At 35.3% G+C, this 13,234-nt stretch overlaps 1 long non-coding RNA gene across 2 annotated transcripts in view; it reads left to right on the forward strand.

Annotated features, from left to right (window-relative positions):
* The window catches only part of LOC136025150 (uncharacterized), a 46,003-nt gene extending 33,107 nt beyond the window's left edge, over positions 1–12,896 (forward strand). For both annotated transcript variants that reach the window (XR_010617019.1, XR_010617018.1), the window contains one exon: positions 12,156–12,896. This is a non-coding gene — a long non-coding RNA (uncharacterized LOC136025150). The remainder of the gene's footprint in view (positions 1–12,155) is intronic.
* Positions 12,897–13,234: the final 338 nt, after the last annotated feature.

Below are 13,234 nucleotides of genomic sequence, written 5' to 3' on the forward strand. Positions count from 1 at the left end.
ACCTTATAACTATGTCTTTAGGGACGACTTACTCCCCCACAGTCCCCATGGGAGGGGCAACAAGTTACAAACTTTGACCAATGCTTACATATAGTAATGGTTATTGGGAAGTGTACAGGCGTTTTCAGGAGGATTTTTTTGGTTGGGGGAGGGGTTGAGAAGAGGGGGATATGCTGGGGGAACTTTCCATCGATAATTTGTCATGGGGGATGAAAATCTCCGTGAAGGGAGCGCAGGATTTACTAGCATTATTTAAAAACACAATGAAATAATAAATATGAAAAAGTACTTTCAGCTGGAAGTAAGGAACAGCATTAAAACTTAAAACAAACAGAAATTATTACCCATTTGAGGGGCTCACCTCCTCCTAATACCTCGCTCTTTACGTTAAAGTATTTTTAGTAATTTCAGCTATTTATTCTACGGCTTTTGTGATTCTGGGGTTATTCTTAATGAATTGGGACAAAATTTAAGCTTTAGTGTAAAGAGCGAGGATCTGACAAGGGGGCGAACCCCCTCATATATGTAATAAAAATATGAGAATACAAAAGTTCTTTACGTAAGCTAATTTATAAGTTACGTAAATCTCTTACTAATAAAAATATTCGTAAAAAATTAAAAGTTCTAGTTGCCTTTTTAATTAACCAAAAAATCGGAGGGCAACTAGGCTTCCTCCCCCGCTCTTTTTTTCTCAAAATCATTCGATCAAAATTATGAGAAAGCCATTTAGCCAAAAAAAAAAAATGCAAATTTCGTTTTAGTTATTCATCTGCGGAGAGCCAAATCAAAACATGCATTAATTCAAAAACGTTCAGAAATTAAATAAAAAAAAACAAGTTTTTTTAACTGAAAGTAAGGAGCGACATTAAAATTTAAAACGAACAGAAATTACTTCGTATATGAAAGAGGCTGCTTCCTCATCAACGCCCCGCTCTTTACGCTAAAGTTTTTTACTCTTTTAAAAAGAAGAATTGATAGACAGAGTCAAACTTTAGCGTAAAGAGCGGGGCGTTGATGAGGAAGCAGCCTCTTTGACGACTTATACTTATTGACGACATGACTGCCTGTCCATGGATTATTCTTTATGGTTGATTGTGTGTGGCTATGCTGTTTGACCTATGTGATTGTATGGATGAGTAGGGTTAAGGCCTCATTCAAGTGCTGGTCTATATTAATCACTAATTTAGGAAAACAGTCTTCCTTTTCTCCTTCTGTCTCTTTTCTTTTTTTTTTTTTTTTTTCTTTTTTTTTTTTTTTTTTTTCTTTTTTTTTTTTTTTGTGTTTGTGCTGTAGCATTGGTGATTTCTCTTTTCATGATATACGAAGTAATTTCTGTTCGTTTTAAGTTTTAATGTCGCTCCTTACTTTCAGTTAAAAAAACTTGTTTTTTTTATTATTAAATAGCTTTAAGATACGGTCGCTAATTAAATGTGGGGAATGTGTCACAATATAAGGTTTCACAATCTGTGATAATACCGTGACTAATCCTGTATCTTTACCCAGACAGCGCTGTTGCACTGCCTATGATTTTTGTTTCGGCTTTGACATGTTGATATCAATGCTATTATTAATATAAATCGACAAACAGACATACAAATTATTTTTTTAATTATAAATAATATTTCAATCAATCACGTATATTATAAGTTTAGTATAACAAATTAAATCTTACAGAGTCAAAATCTATTTAAAATTATGAGGGAATGAATGGTGCGATACCCGGGGCTGTTAGTGTACAGCTTGGTTCAACTATGAGATTGAGCATCCTTTGCTGGATGTTGGGGCTGGGGGATATGGAGGGTGGATATATACTGCAGAATTAGGGGTGAGTGTGGCCGAGAAAAACCGATTGCATACAACATTCATATTCGCCCACCCGAAAGCTTGTTTATACTATATTACTGTCGTCTGCATCAGCCCATTGCTGACAATTTTAGAAAAAGCCGAGCACCATCACTTGCATTTATGGTTGTTTAATGTGTGATTATTGTTTATAATGCATTGTGTAATGGTTTTTTTTTTTTCAAATTCACCAACCACCAAGTTTGTTAAATAATTACTTTTCTTCACTACCGCTTGAATAGGACCTACTTGAATAGCACTAGAACCCTCTCTTGTCCCCAATAAAAATAATCTAGCTACTCTCCTGAATACAGTGCATAACTTTATACTGCCTTTACTTTTTTTAGGCATGCAAAATGAGAAATTAGTGTTTTGGGATACTGTCCAATAGTTTGTCTGAATTAACAGATCTGGAACTCCAAATTTAGATCATTGCGAGTCTCCGACACAAAAATATTTCTTCGCTCTTACCTGTCGTTCAAGGATATTTGTTGGATGCTTTAAAATAGTTAAGAAGTAATTTCTATCTTAGCGGGTTTATTTCTTGTTATTGTAGGTGAAAACCAGTGTTGTAATCCTTATAATATTTGCCCTTCAAGTGCTACTTGGTACAAAGTTAAAGTGCTAAAAACAAATGTTGAAATACAACATTACTGAAACAACCTATACTTTGTGCTGAAGTAAAAGCTAAGTCTTTGAACATCTCCACCAATTCATTTTAAGTATTTTCCTAAGACTCTTGCCTTGACTCTGTCCCTCCATAATAGTCAGGTATGCTTGCGAAATAGAATTATGTTTATGCTTTTTACTGTAAACGTATAGAAACACTTAACTTAAGGGGATTAAATTACGCCTTTAGGCATCTCAAATCACCTACAGTCATCAGGACAAGGGTAGTAATTTGGACAATTCGTTCATCGTTTACATATGTCATTGAGAAAGGCGGGCATGTTTGATGTTTAATTTCCACAAAGACTAAGGGCATTCAAGTGAGCCTTTCAGAGAATGTTGAGGGAGTGTTGAAATAAATCAACTAACGTTATGTGCATATGGGTTGTGAAAAGGGCGTAGCTCAGGAATTAGTAAATATATTTATTTGGTACTTTCAGGAAATGATAAGCGAGATGATCAATTGACCAAAAAGGCAAAAGTAAAACAGTTCAAAACAGGATAAAACCTTTTAATTGACAGTGAAAAGATATAAAATCATTTAACTGGATATTTCGAACACATATTCATTGTTCATCATCAGCAGTAAAACTCCACTTTCGTCATGGAAAGGCAGTGTTGTCTTCGAAGTTATCTATTACCAAAAAGGCAACTGCTACTGCTTCTGACGCAACTACAACTACTACTTCACCAACTACCACTAAAAACACTGCTTCTGTAGTGATTGCTACCAAGGCTGAAAATTTTGAAATAAACATCTGAGGACCTGTTGAGGAGAAAAATGAACTAAATCAAAACATACTGCGTACATATAAATGGCTGTTACGGGCATATCAGCAATATTTTTGGAACGGCTACAATATCTAGAGGAAACTTCTGGGGTGTCATTAATGGGATGCTCAACTGACCGAAAGGCAACATGTACCTGCTACTACTGCTATTAATAGTGCTTCAACTGCTGTTACTACAACAACTAATACAACATTATTACTTCTACTGCTGTTCCTGCTACTACTACCGCTACTACTATGATGCTAGAACAATTAAGGCCACGTGTATGAAGATGAAAATTTGGCAGAGTATTGAGGAATTAAAAACACACTATGTGCACACGTATTGTCAAAAGGGCGTATCTCAAGAATGGATTTAGATGTTAAGTTGGAACTTTCAGAGAATTCTTAAAGGGAAAGATCAATTGACAAAAAGGTAATATGTCCTGCCATCACTAACATTACTATCACTGTTACTTTTACTAATACTACTACTACTAATACATCAACTACTATTTTAATTGGAAAAATTTGCAAGACTTAGAGTATTAAGATAAAAACAGCTTCAAAAGGGGGTAAAAAGGGCACATAAGCAGTATTTTTAGAATGGCGTACCGTATCAAGGTGAAACTTCCGCGGTATCATAAGGGGAATGTTCAACGGACCAAAAGGCAACATGTACATGCTGCTGCTGTTTGTTAATATTGCTGCTACTACTGTTACTACTACTACTACTACTAACACAACACTTATACTGCTACTACTGTTCCTACTGCTACCACAATTAAGGCTAAGTCTACGAAGGTGAAAATTTGAGAGGACATTGTGGACAGATTTGAACTAAATCGAAAGACACTAAGTACATTCAGATTGTCAAAAGGGTGTAACTCAAGAATTGGTTTGTGTATTAAGTTGGAAGATTCAGAGAATGCTTAAAGGGGAAGATCAATTGACCAAAAGGCAATATATGCACACTACTACTAAAACTACTACAACTATTACACTTACTAGGTCTACTACTACTATTAATATTATCCAACTACTATTTCTATTGTAACTACTTGTAAGACTATGAGCATTAAGGTGAAATTTTCAAGAAGTATAAGAATATTCAGGTTATAAAAAGGAAATTTCGGCAATGTCAAAAAGCAACAGCCGATTATATTAAGTTGAAACTTCTAGAAATTGATGAGAGGGATGTATAACTGACCAAAAGGTAATATTTTGCTACTGCTGCTGCTGCTAGTGCTATTACTGTTAACACTATTACTGTTAACACTATTACTAGTACTGCTAACACTTATACTACTACTTTGACTGCTATTACGACTATGCCTAAGGGCATGAAGGTGAAATTTGTAGTGAAATTTGTAGGGAATTTTTAAGGGCGGGGGAGGTGAACTGAATCACAACACACCGTCTGTTTCCAGATTGTCAAAAGGGCATATCTATAATAACTTAGGAACAGTTTTGTGTGTGAAGTTGAAACTTACAGGGCTTGTCGTAGGGGATTTTGAACTAACCGAAGTACTACTACTACTGCTATTACTATTACTACCGGTACTACTGCTACTGGTACTAAAGCTAAGGTGGACATGTAGTCAAAATGGTGACAAAGCAATATCTCAATAACGGCTTAGATTATTAAGTTAGACCTTTCAGGGTAAGTTGTGGTGGATTTTGAGCTAGCCAGAAGACACTCTGTGTATAGCCTACTTAAATACTAATTCTGTGGTTACTGTAATGACAGTAAGGGTATTAAGATGAAACTTTTAGAGAACGTTTCGGGGGAGTTTCAATTAAACGAGAAAACTACATGCATGCATATTTTCAAAAGGGCACATAAGCAATATCATAGGCAACGCTGCTCTTTCATAGCTAGTAATGAAACAAGAGAGTGTAAGTGTATCCAGGTTGTCAAAGACTATAGATGGGATTTTTGGGAATGTATTGAGCTTTATTTTTCAGGTTAACTTGATGAGGTATAAAATTAAATATAAAGTACTATTTGTCTCAGGATTAAAAATTTACAAATAACAACCCAAACTATGAATTCTTATATAAAAAAAAAAAAGATATGAAATGTTCTTTCTTTTCCATGAAAAAGACTATGTCAATAAAAACGAGCAGAAATTTAATTTTTTTTAAGTTGGTCCACTAAAACAAGTTTTTCAAATAAAAGTAGAGTTCCGTTAATCCAAAAATGAGCAGAAATAAAGTCAAATAATTTTCAAAGATAAAATTACCACAAACGAAATAAACGAAACCCGATCAGAAATTAAACTAAACGACCAGAAATTACACTAAATAACCGAGTCAAACTCAAAACAAGCAGAAATCAACATGAATAGGGTTGACAGCCCCCATGCCTTCTCAAGACCGTATTTGTACTCTACTAAAAAAAAAATAGAAATGAATATGCATTGATAGTTTAATATACACATACTGATATTGTTCTCTCAATAGGAATTTTTCTCCACACAAGGGATACCTCCGCTCTGAAACTTAGAGATGCTCATTTTAAGCTGTTCATAAAAAACAAAGTATTGCAACTTTACCACCCCAATCCTGGGGGACCTGTACCGCCAACGTTTTTGTCAGGTTGGGGTCCTCGTGTTCCAGGGATTTGCTTATAGAGGTTCCAAACTGATCAGAAAAAATCTTTTAATGTTGTATGAATTCCTTGCGAAGCCTTCCATTTTCGCGAGGAAAGAGTAGAAAACAAAAGTGACTCATTTGGAGGTTGCTGCTTATTAAATAAAAAAAAACAAGTTTTTTCAACTGAAAGTATGGAGCGACATTAAAACTCAAAACGGACAGAAATTACTTTGTATATGAAAGGGGCTGCTTCCTCATCAACGCCCCGCTCTTTACGCTATAGTTTGACTCTTTCTCTCAACTCTTCTTTTTAAAACAGTAAAAAGCTTTAGCGTAAAGAGCGGGGCGTTGATGAGGAAGCAGCCCCTTTCATATACGAAGTAATTTCTGTTCGTTTTGAGTTTTAATGTCGCTCCTTACTTTCAGTTGAAAAAACTTGTTTTTTTTTATTTAATTTCTGAACGGTTTTGAATCAATGCATGTTTTGATTTTGGCTCTCCGCAGAGGAATAATTAAAACGAAATTTGCACATTTATTTTCTTTTAGCTAAATGGCTTTCTCATAATTTTGATCGAATGATTTCGAGAAAAAAAGAGCGGGGGAGGAAGCCTAGTTGCCCTCCAATTTTTAGGCTAATTAAAAATTCAACTAGAACTTTTAATTTTTTACGAATCTTTTTATTAGTAAAAGATACACGTAACTTATAAATTAGCTTACATAAAGAACTTTTTATTCTCATGTTTTTATTACACATATGAGAGGGTTCGCCCCCTCATCAGTACCTCTCTCTTTACACTAAATTTTAAATTTTGTCCCAATTCATTAAGAATGACCCCTGAATCACAAAATCCGCAGAATAAATAGTTGACATTACTATAAATACTTTAGCGTGAAGAGCGAGGTATTTGGAGGGGGTGAGCCCCTCATATGGGTAATAATTTCTGTTCGTTTTAAGTTTTAATGCTGCTCCTTACTTCCAGCTGAAAAAAACTTTTTCATATTTATTTTTTTCACTGTTTTATTTTTTTAAATAATGCTAGTAAATCCTGCGGTCCTTTCATGGAAATTTTCTTCCCCCATGACAAATTCCTCGATGAAAAGCTCCCCCAGCATATCCCCCTCTTCTCAACCCCTCCCTCCAACCAAAAACTCCCCCTGAAAACGTCTGTACACTTCCCAATAACCATTACTATATGTAAGTACTGGTCAAAGTTTGTAATTTGTAGCCCCTCCCACGGGGACTGTGGAGGAGTAAGTCGTCCCCAAAGACATAGTTATAAGGTTTTTCGACTACGCTGAATAAAATGGCTATCTCAGAATTTTGTCCATTGACTTTGGGAAAATAATTAGCGTGGGAGGGGGCCTAGTTACCCTCCAATTTTTATGGTCACTTAAAAAGGGCACTAGAACTTTTCATTTTCGTTAGAATGAGCCCTCTCGCAACATTCTAGGACAACTGGGTCAATACGATCACCCCTGGGGAAAAGAAAAAAAAACAAATAAACACGAATCCGTGATCTGTCTTGTGAAAAAAATACAAAATTTCACATTTTTCTAGATAGAAGCTTGAAATTCTACTATAGGAATCTCTGATACGCTGAATCTGATGGTGTAATTTTCGTCAAGATTCTATGACTTTTAAGGGGTGTTTCCCCCTATTTTCTAAAATAACGCAAATTTTCTCAGGCTCCTAACTTTTGATGCGTAAAACTAAACGTGATGAAACTTATATATTTATAATCAGCATTAAAATGCAATTCTTTTGATGTAGCTATTGGTATCAAAATTCCATTTTTTAGAGTTTTGGTTTCTATTGAGCCGGGTCGCTCCTTACTACAGTTCGTTGCCACGAACTGTTTGATTAATAGAATCAATATATACAAGCCTGTCGCATTACAAGACATACAGTAAGGAGGACTTATTTGTGAATAATGAAAAAAGACATAATTCAGAGCCCATGTCCCTGAGGATTTATGTGTCAAGACATGCGCGGAGACACATTTCTTAAAATTCTATTCTGAGCAAAATGGCTATTTTAAATTTTGATTCGGCCTCATGTTTGGGTCCGGGGACAAAGATAATAAAACAGGGGTCCAGTTTTCTTCTATCACTTTGGTTTTAAAAAATAAGCACAAGAAATTTCCATATCAGGTCAAACAGACCCCCTCCCAAACTTTCTTGGCCATACCCACAGTATAAAGTAACCACTGAAAAAATAGAAAATAAATAACACATGGAAGCTTTATTGATCTTTACTAAGTCAACATTGCCGCGTTGAATGCAATAAATAATGAACATTGGAATCTCATGGGTTTTGTCATACACAGTGGAACTCAATATTTCATCACAGAGCCTTACAGCCTACCTAAAATCTTTGTCATCTTCTTATTTATTTTTTAGAGAAATTACATAAAAAAAATAAGTTTTTTGAAATGATAGTAAGGAGCGACATTAAAACTTAAAACGAACAGAAATTACTTCGTCTATGAAAGGGGCTGTTTCCTCATCAACGCGCCGCTCTGTACGCTAAAGTTTTTTACTGTTTTAAAAAGCAGAGTTGAGAGAAAGAGTCAAACTTTAACATAAAGAGCGGGGCGTTGATGAGGAAGCAGCCCCTTTCATATACGAAGTAATTTCTGTTCGTTTAAAGTTTTAATGTCGCTCCTTACTTTCACTTTGATTTTATTTAATTTCTGAAAGTTTTTGAGTCAATGCATGTTTTATTTTGGCTCTCCGCGCATGAATAATAAATTGATGAATCAATGCATGTTTTGATTTTGGCTCTCCGCAGAGGAATAATTAACACGAAATTTGCAAGTTCTTTTTTTTTTTTTTTTTTTTTTTTGCTAAATGGCTTACTGATAGTTTTGATCGAATGATTTTGAGAAAAAAAGGATCGCTGGAGGAAGCCTAGTTGCCCTGCGATTTTTTGGTTACTTAAAAAGGCAACTAGAACTTTTTCTAGAATGTTTATATTAGTAAAAGATAAATGTAACTTATAAATTAGCTTACATAGCGAACTTTTGTAATCTCATGTTTTTATTACATATATGAGGGGTTCACCCCCTCGTCAGTACCTAACTCTTTACACTAAAGATTAAATTTTGTCCCAATTCATTAAGAATGACCCCTGAATCACAAAAGCCGTAGAATAAATAGTTAAAATCATTAAAAATACTTTACCGTAAAGAGCGAGGTATTAGGAGGAGGTGAGCCCCTCATATGCGTAATAATTTCTATTCGTTTTAAGTTTTAATGCTGCTCCTTACTTCTAGTTGAAAAAATTTTCATATTTATTTTTTCTTTTTTTTTAATAATGCTAGAAAATCCTGCGCTCCCTGCATGAAAATTTTCTTTCCCCATGACAAATTCCTCGATGGAAAGTTCCCCCAACATATCCTATCTTGTCAACCCCTCCCCCCAACCAAACAATCCCCCCTGAAAACGTCTCTACACTTCCCAATAAGCATTACTATATGTAAGCACTGGTCAAAGTTTGTAACTTGTAGCTCTTCCCACGAGGACTGTGGGGGAGTAAGGTGTCCCCAAAGACATAGTTATAAGGTTTTTCGACTACGCTGAATAAAATGGCTATCTCAGAATTTTGATCCGTTGACTTTGGGAAAACAATTAGCGTCGGAGGGGGCGTAGGTGCCCTCCAATTTTTTGGTCACTTAAAGAGGGCACTAGAACTTTTCATTTCCGTTAGAATGAGCCCTATCGCAAGATTGTAGGACCACTGGGTCGATACAATCACCCCTGGGGAAAAAAATAAACACGCATCCGTGATCTGCCTTCTGGCGAAAAGTACAAAATTCCACATTTTTGTAGATAGGAGCTTGAAACTTCTACAATAGGGTTCTCTGATACGTTGAATCTGATGGTGTGATTTTCGTTAAGATTCTATGACTTTTAGAGAGTGTTTCTCCCTATTTTCTAAAATAACGCAAATTGTCTGAGGCTCGTAACTTTTGATGGGTAAGACTAAACTTGATGAAACTTATATATTTAAAATCAGCATTAAAATGCGATTCTTTTGATGTAGCTATTGGTATCAAAATTCCATTTTTTAGAGTTTTGGTTACTATTGACCCGGGTCGCTTCTTACCACAGTTCGCTGCCACGAACTGTCTGATGCACGGTGCATCCTTTTGTTTTATTAAATGAATAAAAACAAGTTTTTTTAACTGAAAGTAAGGAGTGACATTTGAACTTCAAACGAAGAGAAGTTATTCCGTAAATGAAAGGGGCTGTCCCCTCTTCAACGCCTCACTCTTTACCCTAAAGTTTGACTCTTTGTCATAGCTCTACTTTTTAAAACAATTAATACTTTAGCGTAAAGAGCGAGGCGTTGAGGAGGGGACAGCCCCTTTCATATACGGAATAATTTATGTCACGTTTTAAATTTTAACGTAGCTCCTCACTTTCAGTAAAAAAAAAAAAAAAAAAAAAAAAAAAAAAAAAAAAAAAAAAAAAAACTTGACCGCACATGAAAAATTAAAACAGAATTTGCATATTAATTTTGGCAGATTTATTCCGGATTTGAAGGGTTGCCCCTCGTCAATACCTTGCTCTCGATGCTAAAGCTGTTAGCACTTTGAAAAAAGCTTCTTATTCTAACTAAATGGCCCCACTGTTTTAATTTTAGTAAACAGTCGAACTTTACCGCAAAGAGTAAGGTATTGAGGAGGGGGCAACCCTTCGTATATGGCTTAATTTCTGTTCGTTTTTCAAATAATGCCAATAAATCCGGCTCATTCTCTACGAATTATGCCCCTACTCCTCATAGAAAGCTCCTTTGTGGAAATTTCATGAAGTGTTAAGTGTACTCCCCCCTCAAATACCCTCCAGACGGTTCCATCCTCGCTGGGAATCCTCTTCCCTGTAAAATAATTTGTAAGCGATTCACTTTGTAAGATTCTCCTTAGCATTCTTTCATTTGAATAAGAATTTAATTTTTAAGCAGTTTCTCGATCACTCCAGAAATGCCCCTTTTGCGGAAATTATTTCTCAGGAAACAAAACACGCGGAAAAAGGCCCCTGGATAATTCCTCCGGAACATCTCCAAATAAGAAATTTGGCAAGTAGAATGTAAGACAATTGGAAAGAATTTGTATTGTAATTCGGTCACCCCCCCTCCCAAAAAAAAAGAACATTTTCCCTGGAATAATCATTACTCAGAAATTTTCCTACCCAAGGAAGATTCTCCCCATAGAAATCCACCTGAAGCACAACACCCCCCCCCCCCCACAAAAATGGCTGTATATTTCCCAATAAGAAATACTATACGTAAACCAAGGGCAAAGTTCACAACTTTCGGCCTTTCCCACGGGAACTGTGGGTGGGGCCTTTTTACACCTAAAGACATAGTTATTAAATTTTTCGACTATGGTGAAAAAAATTTTGATCGGGTGACTTCGGAAAAAAGAGTATAAGCGGTGGTCCAGTTGCCCTCCAATTTTTTTGGTCACTTAAAAAGATCACTAGAACTTTTAATTTCCGTTCGAATGAACCCTCTCGTGATATTCTAGGACCATTGGATCGATACGATCCAATTCGACATTTTTGCGAATAGGAGCTTGAAACCTCTACAGTAGGGTTCTCTGATATGCTGGATCAGATAGTGTGATTTTAGGGGGTGTTTCCCCCTTTTTTCAAAAAGAAAGCAAATATTCTCATTATCGTAACTTTTGATGGGTGAGACTAAACTTGATGAAACCTATATATTCGAAATAAGCATAAAAATCCGCTCCTTTTAATATATCTATTGGTATCAAAATTCCGTTTTAAGAATTTCGGTTACTATTGAGCCTGGTTGCTCCTTACTTACAGTTCGTTACCACGAACTGTTTTATAGAATTTGTAGTATCAATAGTGGTACCTATTAAGTATTATAATTGCTGGATGCCAAAATAGAAACATGCTAATATTTTCAAGAAAAGACCCATGAAGATACATTTTATTTCCATAGACGAAGTGACCAATCGTAGTAATAATAAAAGTCCGGTTGCGATCGATGTTACAGCGATGGTGTTACAGTAGTCACAGGTCAAATAAACTTTCCAAAATAAATCTATGGCCGAAGCTAGATCAAGGTAAGAAATTTTCAACTTATTTCGCGCAATCCTTCCAGGAGAGTATTATGAGCTTAAAATTACCATGTTGTCAAAACTTTCAGGCAAACTTTAAAGATGGATTACAACATGAATTAGGGTCTAGGAAATTTTGTCACCGGAACTTTGTAGGTCCTTACATTTGACCTTGTTTCCTTTCTAGGTATGTACATTCTTGTTAGTGGAGAACCCGGATTTGCACTAAGCTGTCTGTATGGAGTAAATGAGCAGCAAGTATCCCGTCTCAAAGATAAGTTACAGCTACAGCTTATAATAGACCCTCCAAAGAAGATTAGTGATGGCTTGAGATATCAACTTATGATCACACCGTTAAAACTTTTATCCTTTCTTAATAGTGAATATGGAGCTGAAATTGTGTCTAGTGCCTGTGGGGAAAAAGAAATCAAATGGACTTTGAAAGTTAACGATATATAAAGGATCGCATGAACAATGTTTTCGTTCTATATTTCAATAAACTCGGCAACTTTTCGCCAATAGAAAGTGACTATCATCTTCGAGAAATAAGTTGTCTTTTATCATTCTAGTAAAGAGCGTAAAATCTCCTAATATAAAATATAAATTAATTTATTTTGGTTTACATTAACATCGAAAAATAAGTCTTTTGTAGAATAAAAAAATAAGATAGATATCAACCCAACAAGTCTAGATAACACATCAATTTTCTTTTATTTTGAAGGTTGCTTAAGGACTCCTAGTTTTTTGTTGTCAGTAAATCTCCAATTTTCCAAAATTCTAAGAAAAGAGAGAATAATCATGAGTCAGTTTATTTAAGCTAGTTTTATCAAGTATGTGCTACATAGGCTATGAAGCAATAGTTTATGCTTTTTCTAAGTTTCAATGCCACTTTTACTTTCATTAGAAAAATATATACTTTTAAAGTTAATTTTTACTCTTTTTTTTGTATACCGAATTAACCTGACAAAATGTTTTGTAAAATTTAGGCTGTAACACGAAAAGATCACTGTCACTTTACATTAAAATAGGGCACTAAATATTGGTTCCAGGTCCTTCCTTTCTGAAACTCTCCCAAGAAATATATTTGACGTTGTCATATGGATAAGAACCCAAGGACATATATCCCGTTGCCCTTGAGAAAACACAGATAGAAGATTAATAATTTATGAACGATTCTTCTGTAATTTAATGGATAATTATGCAACATAGCGTTCACCTACTCAGCGTATTGGATCCAAAAATCTTGCACAAAACGCACCACTTACA

This window comes from Artemia franciscana, chromosome 3 (genome assembly GCF_032884065.1).
Source record: "Artemia franciscana chromosome 3, ASM3288406v1, whole genome shotgun sequence".
NCBI lineage: Eukaryota > Metazoa > Arthropoda > Branchiopoda > Anostraca > Artemiidae > Artemia > Artemia franciscana.